General features: G+C 36.7%; 1 protein-coding gene across 4 annotated transcripts in view; it reads left to right on the top strand.

Annotated features, from left to right (window-relative positions):
• The first annotated feature begins 5,538 nt into the window (after positions 1-5,538).
• LOC148956112 (FGGY carbohydrate kinase domain-containing protein) overlaps positions 5,539-16,180 on the top strand; it is a 107,955-nt gene continuing 97,313 nt past the window's right edge. For 2 of the 4 annotated variants that reach the window (XM_089093999.1, XM_089093974.1), the window contains exon 1: positions 5,539-5,566. The gene's annotated coding sequence lies outside the window, so the exon portion shown is untranslated. Of the gene's footprint in view, positions 5,629-16,180 lie in introns of all 4 variants that reach the window. The other 2 variants (XM_089093991.1, XM_089093983.1) reach the window with 2 other exon arrangements.

The following is a 16,180-nucleotide window of genomic DNA, read 5'->3' as shown; positions in this document are numbered from 1 at the left end:
GACCTAACTTCCATGAATTGACGCTACTGCCCAAAAACGTAAGTGTCAAAAATGAGGGTCTCGAAATAAATATGAAGGATGTCACTTGATGAAAATTTTTGGGAGGTTTAAAAAAGGATTTTTGAATAGGGGGTAATGATTTCTAAGCATTCTTCTTAGCATCAGTAATAATAATAACCAATTGTGTAACTATGCTAGTAAAATCTCAATTTCATAATCATAAATTATTATTATTCTTATGTATTATCATTAATTTTCATCAGTTATATAAGCAATTATCATCATTAGATTATAATCTGATTACAAACATAATTACAATAATTGCAAGTTACGTCAGAATAGGGACAGAAAAACTAATAAGGTGAAATGAGTAAAAAGAATTTAAAGATTAAAAAAATAACTGTATGAGCATTTTAGGGGTTAAAATGTTATCTACCAATTTAATCTGAAGAAGGTAGAAAATTGAAGATTAAAAAATGAAAAAGATAAATTATCTGTGTAAATATTTGTATATTAGTAAAATAACTATTTAATAATAATTTATTAAAGAATAAATTATTTAATAAATGATATTTATAATGCATAAAAAGGACCACCTCTACTTTTAACAAGGGCTACATTCCAAATCAGTAGTAATGAGTTTCTAACCACAACGGTTCTCTACCGGGGTCTCTCTAACTGCTACTGGCTAACCCCCTCCCCCCTCAACTTCAGGTCAGTACCTGAAGTTTTTAGTACCGGCCAGTACCTTTAACTACTACAGGTCAGTTCCACCGGGGCCTCTATCTACTACTGACCAGTACCCCAGGGATCTTTCTAACTACTACTGAGCAGTACCTACGGGATCTCTATAACTACTACCGGTCAGTATCTCCCACTGTATCTCTAACTACTACTGGGCAGTTCCCTTGGGGTTTCCATAACTTCTTGGGGGCCCGCCTTGGAGTCAATAAGTCTGGCGGTCCTCTGTAGCTATAATAACAACTATGGTATACCAGCCCCGTATGTTGATACTACTGGTCAGGTGAAGTTCACTTTACCATAGATTCTACTAGTCGTTCCAATTTAAACAAACCGGCTCACTATATAATAAAGCTCACATTCCAGTTCAAATTAACTGGTTCACTGTACCATAAAGTTGACTAAATACTGATGTCCTTCTCAATGGCTCTATCTGTACTCTGGTTTTGTTCACTTTTTTGATCCAGTGCTTCTAGTTTATCTGTTCTATGGTGCTGTCACTTCTTTTACAGATTGCTTTGGATTTATCTTAAATTGGAACAATTTTTATTTATTGATATCCCCCTTAGGAGTCTATCTGTACTATGGTCCTGATACCCTGGGTTCTATATCTTCTATGGTCACCAATATCTGTAGCCATAATAATTACGATGGTCACTTTTATCTGCAGTCATAATAACTACAATGGTTGCCTATATTTGCAATCGCAAGGACTACTATGGTCTCCCCTATCTGCAACCATAATAGCTACTTTATTCGTCCCTGTGCGTAGTCATAATAACTGCCGTGGTCGCCTCTATCTGTAGCCATAATGAATACTATAGTTGCACCTACCTGTAAACATTATAACCACCAAGTACCTCCATTGGATCTTAATATATCTGACCGGCCAACTCACCCATGAGATCTTACTACGTCCGACTGGCCAGTACCCCAATGGGATCTTAATACGCCCGAATGACCAGTACTGACCAGAGGTTTAAAAAAGGATTTTTGAATAGGGGGTAAGGATTTCTAAGCATTCTTCTTAGCATCAGTAATAATAATAACCAATTGTGTAAATATGCTAGTAAAATCTCAATTTCATAATCATAAATTGTTATTATTCTTATATATAATCAGTAATTTTCATTAGTTATATAAGTAATTATCATCATTAGATTATAATCTGATTACAAACAAAATTACAATAATTGCAGTTACGTCAGAATAGGGACAGAAAAACTAATAAGGTGAAATGAGTAAAAAGAATTTAAAGATTAAAAAATAACGGTATAAGCATTTTAGGGGTTAAAATGTCATCTACCAATTTAATCTGAAGAAGCTAGAAAATTGAAGATTTAAAAATGAAAAAGATAAATTATCTTTGTAAATATTTGTATATTTAATAATAATTTATTAAAGAATAAATCATTTAATAAATGATACTTATAATGCATAAAAAGGGCCCCCTCAACTTTTAACGAGGGCTACATTCCAAATCAGTAGTAATGAGTTTCTAACCACGACGGTTCTCTACTGGGGTCTCTCTAACTGTTACTGGCTAACCCCCTCCCCCCTCAGTCTCTTTAACTACTACAGGTCAGTACCCCCGGGGCCTCTTTAACTACTACTGACCAGTACCCCAGGGATCTTTCTAACTACTACTGAGCACGGGATCTCTATAACTACTATAATGTAGGATCTGACTGACCAGTACCCACTCGGGTTTTTAATACGTCCGACCGGCCAGAAAAATTGAACAAACAGAAAAAGCTGTTTCTTCAACTGTTTTCATTCCAAATACTTTTCTTAAAGCCTCAACTGGTATTTAAAAAGGAGTAAGACCAAAAAGTGGCAGAACTTCGAAAGACTTGAATTGTATGCTCGCTTTGGCCAATAGTGTAATCTATATAAACACAACTAGAGATAAACGACTATATCTTCAAGTTGCATCATTCATTCTTTAAATTATGTTGATTCGTTTTATAGCTGAATTTTTTCTAATCTTATAACATTTCCAGGATTTTGTTTGATCAGAAGTAACCCTCAATTACAGTTCCGCCTTTGGGGAGGTGAGTAGTGCGACCGCACTGGGTCCCACGCTTACCGGGGCCCCGCACTAACAGAGCCAAATAAGTTACGAATTACAATGACGTGAGTGATTTTGTGACTTCGCGAGGGACCTCACAGAAAAAGCAGCGGAATGTACAGTTGGGGTTTCCAATTGTTGTTGTTTTTTTATGTGAAGCAGAGCCAGGGGCTGTAAAACTGTCAAAACTGCCTAAATTTGTCAAAACCCCCATTTGTTAGAGCCTTGTGGCCCTGGTTACCAGATAAGTCTTTTTTCCTTTGTTTCCTTAGTTAATTTAATTCGTCCTCACTCTTGGACTCCCTGAGGCACCCAGCCAACCGTTTTCTTCTGCTTCGTCATATCTGGCTTTTCCGTTTAGCGTAATATTTTTCTCCGAGATGGATTAATTAGCTTATAAAAACTATCACGCAGTTCGGCGACTCATTCCTGAGTTAAAGATATGTTTGAAAACACTGGTTTTAAAGTGGATGAACACCGCGATTTAGGGGTAAAAGGGTGATTTTCGGAGTCGTACAGAGGGTATACACAATGTTCGCAGCATCGAAGGAAATATAGGGGGTATTAAAAGACAAAGTCTCCTTAACAACAAAGCTACTCTTAGAAATACGTTGGAAATGCCGTGTGCCTCTTTGCCATTCATTCTAGACATAAAACTATTTATTACTGAAGAGGATGGACTTGTATTGATTGTCGTAGTAAAAAGACCAACCTTGAATCTATACTTTCCTAATGTTTTTTTGCAATAGTTTGTGCTTTTCTTAGCTCGATCGAACTTTCACTGGTCGATTTCTGAAGGGTTTTCGTGCCGGTTTTCTTTTCGATTTTATACATTGTTCGCAGTGAAGATTCCACAAGGCTTCGGGCAGTCCTTTTTATTTTGCCCGGAATACTTTTCTGATCCCCCACACCCAGTTCATAAGCCCTTTTCCCTTTATCTACGCATCTAGCTAATATCTCCAAACACGTTAAATCAGCATTAAAAATCTTACGCATGACCTTGCTCATCACTCTTGTCCCTTTTCCTTTGAATAGTTCATGTTTTTTTCAGTACCCAGTCTTTAACTTTTTTGAAAATTATTTTTTCGTAAGTTGTAGCATTATTAATTGAAAAGTTGCGTATGAGATGGTAGAGTTGTCTCTCTGCTAATTTATTCGAAAATAATACAGGTTGTCAGATTCGACTTATTGTATCAACATTGGTAAAAAAAAGGTAAACAAACCGGCACAGGACTTTACAGTTCTTATTTGCGATGCTGATCTCTGTTTCATGGCCCTTCAGTTAAGAATTATAATGGGGACTGGGGGCAAGCCATCCTGTACTTTTGCAAACCCTTCCTGTTTAACTCCTACATATTCCTCCAGGTACCCATTTAGAGGTGGATCGACTCTTGCAGAGCTATAAAAAATATAAGGAATTTAATTTCAGAAAGACTAAGGGCAGGTCCTTTGCCCTCACATGGAACCACTATTAAGGGCAATGATTTCAAGCTGTTTTTATTTTCAGGTTTCACTTTTATAATGCAAAAATTGTAAAAGTTAAGTGCCCTTTGGAGCAGCGTTGCGATGTTTGAGACAATATACTGGATTCCATAAATTTTCCGCCAACCTGTATTTTATTACTACCTCGAAAATTCAGTACAGTTTTGCCAAACTGGTACAAGTTCAGTATATTTGCTACAAAATCCAGCAATTGGTACTTGTATGATATACCCATTATCACTTAAAAAGGGAAGTTAGGGTAATCCTAATCAAATATACCTAAGTATGATAAAAATATAGTACTTTCGAAACAAATTTGGGATATATATTTTCAAATTAGTAGGGTGGGGTTAAGTACAGCGGGTCTGCATACAAAATGTGTCAGCTATAATTATTCTGATATTATTAAGTAACAATTGTTTTCTGGCTTCACACTGTTCAAATACTATACACACACTCCTTATGTGCAAATGTAAAGCCTAAATTATATATTTTCCATATATTCTGTCACTTCTTTTTGTCTTTTCTCGGGCTAAGTTGAACAAAACTAGCGAAAGAAACCAATTTACAGTGCGTTAATACATGAACAACTTAAGTGGTGGGGGTTATATCATACAAATACTCAACAATTTGTTTGGATTCCAAAAATTTTCCGCCAACCTGTATTTTATTACTACCTCGAAAATTCAGTACAGTTTTGCCAAACTGGTACAAGTTCAGTATATTTGCTACAAAATCCAGCAATTGGTACTTGTATGATATACCCATTATCACTTAAAAAGGGAAGTTAGGGTAATCCTAATCAAATATACCTAAGTATGATAAATGCTCCATCATACTTAATGCGTTAATTTGTTTTACCGGGATTAGGACTCTCAATTTCCTTTATAAAGCCTGGTCTTCATTGACATCATTCTGCCTTTCAGGAGCATTTTTTTAGGCAGATTATTTTTGGACAGTTGACTATGATTGGACAGGCAATAATGCCAATATGACTCTACTGCCTTCGAAAATTTCAAGGGATGTGACTAGTTGTCAATTCAAAGCCAGCTCTGCTTCTGGTAGGGCGAATGATGTCAATAAGAACGAGGCCTTATAAAAAAATACTGACTTCTCGCGGCATGTCTCTCTCTTCTTTGTGACTTTGAAGGGACTCTGTGGGTTCTGTGCGACTGTACCTTTATAATTTTCGTTTCAAAAAATTGGCGACTAATTTAAAACTGTACAAACGAGACCAATTCTTGTTGAACTATGCTTAAATTTGATCAATTGGTAATACTATAATATGGAAAAGCCTCGATTAGCTACCTCTGAAAAGACAATTTATTTTTAATGTATGAAATTCAATGATTTGGGCTGTAATAATGCACAGATACTGTCGAGCAGGCTATAAGAAAATTACTCTTTACTCTATATCCTGGTTCTATTGGTAGGGCCTTCTTCATCCTACATTTACCCTTAAATATGTAGTGGTATACTCAGCTTATTATTTAGGCCTATATGTTGATTTTGGTCAAGTCAAGAATGTGCAGTCAAGAGCACTAACTTTAGAAGGAATCTCATTTAGAGGAGGCATTGCTGTTATCAATGATAAAAATTTGAGGCACCTTGTCTGATTAAAATGTTGGTAAATATCTGCCAAATCATATTATTGACTTATGCATAAAGTGAATATACCACTCAATGCCTTTTTTTATGCTGATTACAAATACAATAATCATTTCTATTGGAAATGAATTTTAGCCCCCCCCCTATATATGCCAATTCAGGGTATATATTTCTACATTAGGGGGGGGCAAATTTGGTCAATATCTACGAAATCGGTAAAATTCTACTTTAGTTACTTTTGGCTATCTTGGAAAGGGGTTGGGTTAGGAAAATGAAACTTTCAGGGATGGATGTACAGGCTAAGGTATGTCCCGGGAAGGTACTTTGAAGTACTTACCTCCACTCCTCCCCCTCTATATAATGGTAAATTACTGTTGTTTTAACTCATTTCATCCTATATTACTATAATAATTATAAATCACTGCTTACCTTACACAACTTCAGCTTTTAACCTTGTTCTTTAAAATATATTCAAAATCCATTTAATCCTAAACCAATTAATCTATCCTTACTGACTATTGTTATGGTATAATAAAACCAGGCTTACTGTGATGTCACAACTTTGCTTATCAGAAACCCTTACCCTTGAGGGTAGCAGGCACATGCCAAACACCTCTGTGTTGACAAGACCATTTAAACTGTATTAATTAGGGAAAGGATTTGACAAGAGAGACCAGTAAAAATAACCTAATCGTTTTTAGAGGACAAGTTATGTCATGGGAAGATGTTTTTGAAATCCCTCTTCCACCGAAACTCAAAATTTTCTAAAATTCTACTTTAGAAGCTTTTAAAGTATTTCTAAAGTACTAAGAGATAGAGTGCTAAAGACATCAGAATCGACTTCAGAGGAGATGCGTTATATCACGGGAAGAGGTTTTTAAAATCCCCCTTCCCCCCAAACTCAAAATTTTTCAAAAATTCAACTACAGAAACTTTTTAAATATTTCTAAAACACTAATAGATAGAGTGCTAAAACATCAGAATTAACTTCAGAGGACATGTTATATCACGGGAAGAGGTTTTTAAAATCCCCCTTCCCCCCAAACTCAAAATTGTCCAAAATTCTACTTTAGAAGCTTTTAAAATATTTCTAAAGCACTAAAAGATAGAGTGCTACAAAAACCAGAATTGATTTCAGAGGACAATTTGTGTTATGGGAATATGTTTTTGAAATCCCCCTTCCCCCCAAACTCAAAATTTTCCAAAATTCTACTTCAGAAGCTTTTTTACATATTTCTAAAGTGCTAAGACATAGACCGCTTCAAACAGTAGAATCAACTTTAGAGGACAATTTGTGTAATGGGAAGAAGTTTTTGAAATCCCCCTTCCCCCCAAACTCAAAATTTTCCAAAATTCTAATTTAGAAGCTTTTTAAATATTTCTAAAGCACTAATAGATAGAGTGCTAAAACATCAGAATCAACTTCAGAGGACACGTTATATCACGGGAAGATGTTATTAAAATCCCCCTTCCCCCCAAACTCAAAATTGTCCAAAATTCTACTTTAGAAGCTTTTAAAATATTTCTAAAGCACTAATAGATAGAGTGCTACAAAAACCAGAATTGATTTCAGAGGACAATTTGTGTTATGGGAATATGTTTTTGAAATCCCCCTTCCCCCCAAACTCAAAATTTTCCAAAATTCTACTTCAGAAGCTTTTTTACATATTTCTAAAGTGCTAAGACATAGAACGCTGCAAACAGTAGAATCAAATTTAGAGGACAATTTGTGTCATGGGAAGAAGTTTTTGAAATCCCCCTTCCCCCCAAACTCAAAATTTTCCAAAATTCTACTTTAGAAGCTTTTTAAATATTTCTAAAACACTAATAGATAGAGCACTACAAATATCAGAATCGACTTCAGAGGACAAATTATTTTACGGGAAGATGTTTTTGGAATCCCCCTTCCCCCCAAACTAAAAATTTTCCAAAATTCTACTTTAGAAGCTTTTTTAAATATTTCTAAAGCACTAATATATAGAGCGCTACAAGTTTCAGAATCGACTTCAGAGGACAAGTTATATCACGGGAAGAGGTTTTTAAAATCCTGCTTCCCCCCTAACTTAAAGTTTTCCAAAATTTTATTTTATAAGCTTTTTAAATATTTCTAAAGCATTAATAGATAGAGTGCTAAAAACATCATAATCGACTTAAGAGGACACGTTATATCACGGGAAGATGTTTTTAAAATCCCCCTTCCCCCCAAACTCAAAATTTTCCAAAATTCTACTTCAGAAGCTTTTTAAATATTTCTAAAGCACTAGTAGATAGAGCGCTACAAATATAAGAATCAACTTCAGAGGACAAATTATGTTATGGGAAGATGTTTTTGAAATCCCCCTTCCCCCCAAACCCAATATTTTCTAAAATTCTACTTTAGAGGCTTTTTAAATATTGCTAAAGCACTAATAGAGAGGGCGCTACAAATATCAGAATCAACTTCAGAGGACAAATTATGTTATGGGAAGATGTTTTTGAAATCCTCCTTCCCCCCAAACTCAAAATTGTCCAAAATTCTACTTTAGAAGCTTTTTAAATAATTCTAAAGCACTAATAGATAGAGCACTACAAATATCAGAATCTACTTCAGAGGACAAATTATGTTATGGTATGATTTTTTTGGAATCCCCTTCCCCCCAAACTCAAAATTTTCCAAAATTCTACTTTAGAAGCTTTTTAAATATTTCTAAAGCACTAATAGATAGAGTGCTAAAAACATCAGAATTGACTTCAGAGGACACGTTATATCACGGGAAGAGGTTTTTATAATCTCCCTTCCCCCCAAACTCAAAAATTTCCAAAATTTTACTTTAGAAGCTTTTTTAATTATTTCTAAAGCACTAATAGATAGAGCGCTACAAGTTTCAGAATCGACTTCAGAGGACACGTTATATCATGGGAAGAGGTTTTCAAAATCTCCCTTCCCCCCTAACTCAAAATTTTATTTTAGAAGCTTTTTAAATATTTCTAAAGCACTAATAGATAGAGTGCTAAAAACATCAGAATCAACTTCAGAGGACACGTTATATCATGGAAAGTTGTTTTTAAAATCCCCCTTCCCCCCTAACTCAAAATTTTATTTTAGAAGTTTTTTAAATATTTATAAAGTACTAATAGATAGAGTGCTAAAAACATCAGAATCGACTTCAGAGGACACTATATATCACGGGAAGAGGTTTTTAAAATCCCCCTTCCCCCCAAACTCAAAATTTTCCAAAATTCTACTTTCGAAGCTTTTTAAATATTTCTAAAGCACTAATAGATAGAGTGCTACAAGTTTCAGAATCGACTTCAGAGGACACGTTATATCACAGGAAGAGGTTTTTAAAATCCCCCTTCCCCCCTAACTCAAAATTTTATTTTAGAAGTTTTTTAAATATTTATAAAGTACTAATAGATAGAGTGCTAAAAACATCAGAATCGACTTCAGAGGACAATTTATATTACGGGAAGAGGTTTTTGAAACCCTCCTTCCCCACTCCTTAAAAAATTTACAAAATTCTACCTTCTAAGCTTTTTACATAGTTCTAAATAACTATGATAGAAAGCAAAACCAACACAGAAATTATAGTCAGATTACAAAGTTTGTTGCTGGGAGATTTTTTTTTAATACCTTTTCCCCCCCCACTCAAATGTTCCAAAATCCTACAGTAGAAGCTTTTTAAATATTTCTAAAGCACTAATAGATAGAGTGCTAAAAAAATTAGAATCAACTTCAGAGGACAAGTTATTTCACTGGAAGAGGTTTTTAAAACCCTCCTTCCCCCCAAACTCAAAATTTTCCAAAATTCTACTTTTGAAGCTTTTAAATATTTCTAAAGCACTAATAGATAGAGCGCTACAAATATCAGAATCGACTTTGGAGGACAATTTATGTCACGGGAAGATATTTTTGAAATCCCCCTTCCCCCCAAACTCAAAATTTTCCAAAATTCTACTTTAGAAGCTTTTAAATATTTATAAAGCACTAATAGATAGAGCGCTACAAATATCAGAATCGACTTCAGAGGACAAATTATGTTATTGGAAAATGTTTTTGAAATCCTCCTTCCCTCCAAACTCAAAATTTTCCAAAATTCTACTTTAGAAGTTTTCTTAAATATTTGTAGTGCTAAGACACAAAACGTGCAGAAACTATTTGAAAAAAACTACGTTTTTAAAGAGTTTAAGAGTCTGAGTCACAAGTTCGAACGATAAAACGGACAGGGGTTAAAAGGTACAGTTGGGGGCCTGCCGCCCCCCAAACTCCCGCTTTTGCAGCCTTTAGATAAAAAAAAACACGTTTTTTAAACTGAAAGTAAGGAGCAACATTAAAACTTTAAATGAACAGAGATTATTCCGTATATGAAAGGGGCTGTCCCCTCTTCAACACCTCGCTCCTTATGCTAAAGTTTTTTATTGTTTAAGAAAATAGAGTTGTGAGAAAGTCAAACGTTAGCGTAAAGAGCAAGGCGTTGAAGAGGGGAAAGACCCTTTCATATACGGAATAATTTCTGTTCGTTTTAAGTTTCAATGTCACTCCTTACTTTCAGTTTAAAAAACTTTTTTTTGTTATTGGCTGCAAAAGCAGGGGTTTGGGGGGCGGCCGCCCCCCAACTGTACCTCCTAACCCCTGTATGTCTTAATGTTCGAACGTCTGACTCAACCGATTTAGTCCCCGCCCGCCCCCTCCCCCAGCTATCAAATCCCCTTGCAGCTAACCTTTCCACCCACGAAAGAAAATTTTTATATAAGTTCCAGCAATTTCTACATATTTTGAATCGCGGATGTAAAAAAGAAAAGCAAAAATTCTCAACATTATAGGATTAAGCTATTTGAATATGTTTTATGTGGTTACCCAACTCAAAATATTAAGGGGTTTCCAAAAAAAAAAAAATAAACAAAACGAATATAGATTATTAGGTACTTTTGCATTATAAATGTGCTTTATAAACCCACTGCTATAGATTGTAGAAGGAAACCAGAAAAACGGGTATTTGTTAGACAAATGGATCAAAAAGCGTCATTTCTTATCGCGTTTACAATATTTAAACTGTTGTTTTTTTGGGTTTAGGGAGGGAAAAAGGTACCTAGGTTAGGTTACGTATTTAATATATGCTATAATTTACCCCCAACCCCTAATGTGCAAATATGTAGCCCAAAATTTGTTTCTAAACTAGTATATTCATCCTATTTTATTTTATTTCATTAGCAGTAACCAAACTTAACTTCTTTCATGGTATGGTGGTGGGTTATTTATAATGCACAAGTACCGATTATTCTATAGTTAAATATTTACTTCCGCCCCCTCTCTCCCCCTCCCTATTTACACTTCAATAACGTCTCGTAGCTTCAAGAATGAAGATTGCTACACTAAACTATTTGGAAAAAAGCATTTGGATTGCTTTAAGAACAAATGGGGTTAGATATCGTAAATTGCCATGTTTTCTGTTCCAAAGTTTTAAAAATTAACTAGTAAATAATACCCATAAAAAACAAATTAGTTGGGGTTATAAAGCTCCGATATATGTTTCATGAAATGGTGCATTCTCGAGGAGATTGAATATTTTTTTTTGAAATAGTGCTCTGCTAGATATCCTTCCATATGTTCTTCTCTTCTGCCATATTTGGGTATATTTTCTCGAACTTCAAGCCAGTGTCTTTCGATGTTTTGTGTGTGAGCACCTGTTGCAGCGTCAACAAAATTTATGCTGTGGTTGACGTGTAAATGCTAATAGCCCTGGCTAGCCAGGCAATCGTAGGCCCTCCAACAGTCACTGATAATTGTTGTCCCTGGCAGGATTCGGTTTTGGATAATTCCCAACAACGTGGCACTACTTCTATCCGGCACAGAAACCATGAATGAATTACCAGTTCCTCGCTCTATTCCACCAAACACCCAAGCATCCGCGGCAATCCGACTACGATTGTATTTACGCTTCCCAAATTTGGCTTCATCTATCTCAACAATGACTCCATCTCCTCCAAAAGAAGCGGAGTTTGAATGACATATGTACATACAAACCTCTGTAGAACTGGCTCCAATCCACAAAGTTTTTTTTTACAACAAATAACATTTTTGATCATGAAATTCTCCCTTGGAGGCGGTATTTGAAGCCAAATCATCAAAAAACAGAAATATTCTAGCAGAGAAAGGTGTGAACCAGCCATCCATGTTTTGTCTTAGACCGATTTTGAAAAATTACACTTTACCTGAGAATATTTGCGGCCACCTCGGATAGATATAAGCCTATACTTCTGGCAACAAAACGAATTTCTATATTTTACGCAAATCTGGCCACAGTTATCACAATTCCTGTTTCTCAATAACATGCTATGGTTATAATACAACTCTAAGACTGCCTCGACAGTAGAAAATTGAATCATTCGGCTTGTTTAGTCACAGGTTGCAGAAATTTAACTTTGGCAGAAACCGTATTGCTTTCGAGTCGGCATTGATGTTTGTTCAAAAAAAAAAACTTAAATGAAAGATTACATTTACTGTATACAAGGATGTTTTTTTTTTTTTTTTTTTTTTAGTTAACAACATTTCCAGATACCTCGCTATTCTTCTTTAATTTTTTTGTGGCCCTTTTACCTAGAAATAATTTTTTTTGGAATTAAAACTGTCCAAATAATTTTCTCCCCGGGTAAAAGACTCCCCCCCCCCTCATAGAAAAGACGGCTAGAACTTTACAAAAGTATGAGTTTGGGGCGAAGGGGATTTCAAAAACATCTTCCCATAACATAATTTGGCCTCTAAACTCGATTCTGATGTTTGTAGCGCTCTATGTCTTAGCACTTTAGAAATATTCAAAAAGCGTCTAAAGTAGAATTTTCGAAAATTTTGAGTTTGGGGGGAAGGGGGATTTCAAAAACATCTTCCCATGACATAACTTGTCCTCCAAAGTCGATTCTGATGTTTGTAGAGCTCTATCAATTAGTGCTTTAGAAATATTTAAAAGCTTCTAAAGTAGAATTTTAGAAAATTTTGAGTTTGGGGGGAAGGAGGGTTTTAAAAACCTCTTCCTCTGACATAACTTGTCCTCTGAAGTTGATTCTAATAATAATAATAATAATAAATATATTGGAAAAACCCGTCACAATTGAACAAAAGACGGATAAAAAACAAAAGAGAAGAAAACACACATACAAAACACAACGAAACTTCTTGAAAAGAAAATAATCACGAAGGAACTATAATACAACTATGTAAGAATGGCGGTCCACTGGTGGTTACTCGCTTCTACTCTATCACGGTACTTTTCAAGACACGCTTCCACCGCAGTAAATGGGTCAGGTACTGAATACCGCCTCATTAGGTATGAATTACTTGTTCTTAATGGCATCTCAAGTAGGAACTTGAGGTACCTGAAGAATATTCTTCTTATAGTTACTTTATTCGAATTTGTAAGTAACTTCCAGAACGGCGAAACGTAAAGAACATGGGGTAAGGCAACAGCAACAAATATTTGTGCACGCAGCGACCTATTTAGATTACGCTTAGAGGAAACCGAAGCTCCATAAGCTGACCTGATCTTCTTCTCGATGTGCTTTACAAGCAGTGCTCGTGTATGCTGAAGAGTTTCACCGATCGGCAGACCCAGGTATACAATTGACTTAGAGGGCATGACCACCTGTGACCCCAGTTGGATTTCAGGTTGAGAGGCATTCCAGTTAAATAACAGTACTTCACATTTTGTCACATTAAAACTCAACCCAATTTCATCATACTCCATCTCCAAAATATTAAAGTTAGAGTCCAAAGAAGACAAAATTCTTGAAAAGTTTAGAAGGTCATCTGCAAACCCAACTAGGGACACGTCAATGCCTTTAAAAATACAGCAAGGGGCCACTTTTGACTGGGCCCTCGATATGCTGATGTTGAACAGATCAGGTGATGATACGGCTCCCTGTTTTATACCTTTCTTCACCACAGCAAACCTACGACTTGATTTACCTGACAGTTAAATACGGACCTTGAGCCTACTATACATGTCGTTCAAGGGTTTGACAATAGCACGGTCAACTCCGGACTTTCTCAGCTCAACCATATTCTGAGAATGGATACCCGAATCAAAAGCCCGCCGTACATCATATTCACCTATAGCTAGGCTTTCTTCGAAATGTGGGCATCCAGTAGAACATTTGCAACTACATGCAAGGCATGGGCACATCCTAAGCCAGCTTGGAATCCAAACTGGTGGGGAGGCACTTTGCAACTAGCTTTAATGTCCGAAATTATGAGCTTTTCAAATAGCTTACAAAACACAGATGATACAGTAATGGGTCTGTATGACGATGGTTCATGAGCAGGTTTACCCTTTTTCAAAACTGGAGTGATCACACCTAAACAGAAAATATCCGGTACAATACCATGTGTTAGTATAATTTGGTAAGCTATTGCTAAATGCTCCGATAGAACTGGACCACCATTCAGTAGGTGTAGAGCACAGATTTGGTCGGCACCGGCGGATAATTTCTTCTTTAATTTTTGACAAAGGTGGGTTATTTTCACACTAGAAATCACGAGGTAATTATGCTCTTTCGTCATAAGCTGATCGAGCTCTTCGCTAAACTTTTTATTTTTCACTTCATCTGGTGGGGAGAATTCAGCAGCAAAATAATCTACCCATATTTCCTCATCAATATCACTAGCATTTTGTCCCGTACTTTCTACAGGCCTGGCACGGAGCTTCCAGACCAAATTAGGGTTTTCAATTATTTTTGAAACTGTTTCTCGTTTAAGGCTACTACGATGTTTTCGTAGCTCTTTCGCGAACCGCCGTTTTGTATAAACCCGCAATTCATTGACTACCCCGCTTCTTGGCCGGTCGCACTCGTGCCAAACCCCAGCCAGAACTTGGCAGCTGCTCTTGCCTTCACAAGCTCACTGTTAGAGGCCCATCCTTTCACTCGCGACCCACGTCGGACGCTACGTAATGGGACAGCAACCCTTTCAGCTACTCTTAAGGAGTGGCAAATTTCGTAGAAATACATGTTCAGTTGCAGGCGTATCTCGCTTTCCGTTAGGCCACAATCCCACTGTAGGAGGTGGAAAGGCACTTTAATTTTCTTCAAAGTTTGTTCACAATTGAGCTGGAATTGCTCACGGACTACTTTTTTCCAATCACGTGCTGGCTCAGGCTTGGTTTTTGGAGCACACTGGGGACTGACGGATGGTATTGCAAAAGAGAGAGGTAAATGATCCGAATAGGCACCGTCAGATCCAACCGAGACTGACTCTAGGTCCAGTTTGTAAGTTACTATATGATCAAGATTTGAGACGGTTTTTGCGGTACTGATATAGGAATAGCACTTATCCTTCTTAGCAACTTTAAATCCGCTTGGTAAGGCGTTCAGCAATAGTACAGCCCGAGGGCAGGAATGATCGTCGAGATTGCAGTTAAAGTCACCAAGAATTATAACAGGGCATGATTTCTGGACTACACTGAGGAGGCACTTTCCGAGCTTCTGGCAAGCTTTTGCAAACTTTTTTTCTGAAGCGATGTCATTGTAATTGGTTGGTAAATAAACATTTACGAAAAACACGCCATGCATTTTGGCAGCTTGGAACCATTCATTCTGCTCGACACACACTGGGGGCCCCGAGTTAGAGCGCGTGATTATGGCTAGGCCACCAGAGGGACGACCCCGAGTCCCAGATCTTCGCGCAGGTTGAACGAGGTAATGCATATCCGAGGAAAACTTTAGAAGGTTTACACTATCATCGGTCAGAAAGTGTTCCTGTATGCAAATACAGTTATATTCTTTAGAAAGGTCAGTTAGAAGGGGGATTCTGTCCAACACTTTACCGTTCATATTCCAGCAGAATATTCGATTTTCCATTTACGTGCTAGTGTTAGGCTGGGCTTTGTTAAAGGGGCAAGCAGCATGGTAGCAAGAGTGTCTACTAGAGCCGCAGTTTAGGCATTTTTGCGGATTACTACATGGGTTGTCCTTACTAGAGCTGTGACCATCGCCACCGCAGCGTGAACACCTTTCTGGTTGCGAACAGTCAGCTGCTAAATGACCAACAGCATGGCACTTGAAACACCTCCTCGGTAGAAAGCGGAACTCTTCAATCCTGAACAGTTCTAAACAAATCTTCAGCGGGTTCGCGATAGCGTTTTCAAGTGTTTGTCGACTTGCATAGAATAACTTGAACGCTCTCGTAGATCTGCATTGCGCCACTTTGTCGCAACCAGCAATTTGACAGAGTTCACTCTCGCTAACTGATGAGGGTACTCTTTTCATGATACCGACAAACTGGGGAACTTTGACTTTAGTGGTTATGTT

Source organism: Artemia sp. Qi Xiang Cuo, chromosome 1 (genome assembly GCF_049724085.1).
Source record: "Artemia sp. Qi Xiang Cuo chromosome 1, ASM4972408v1, whole genome shotgun sequence".
Classification (NCBI taxonomy): Eukaryota; Metazoa; Arthropoda; class Branchiopoda; order Anostraca; family Artemiidae; genus Artemia; species Artemia sp. Qi Xiang Cuo.
This window is presented reverse-complemented; position numbering and strand designations above follow the sequence as displayed.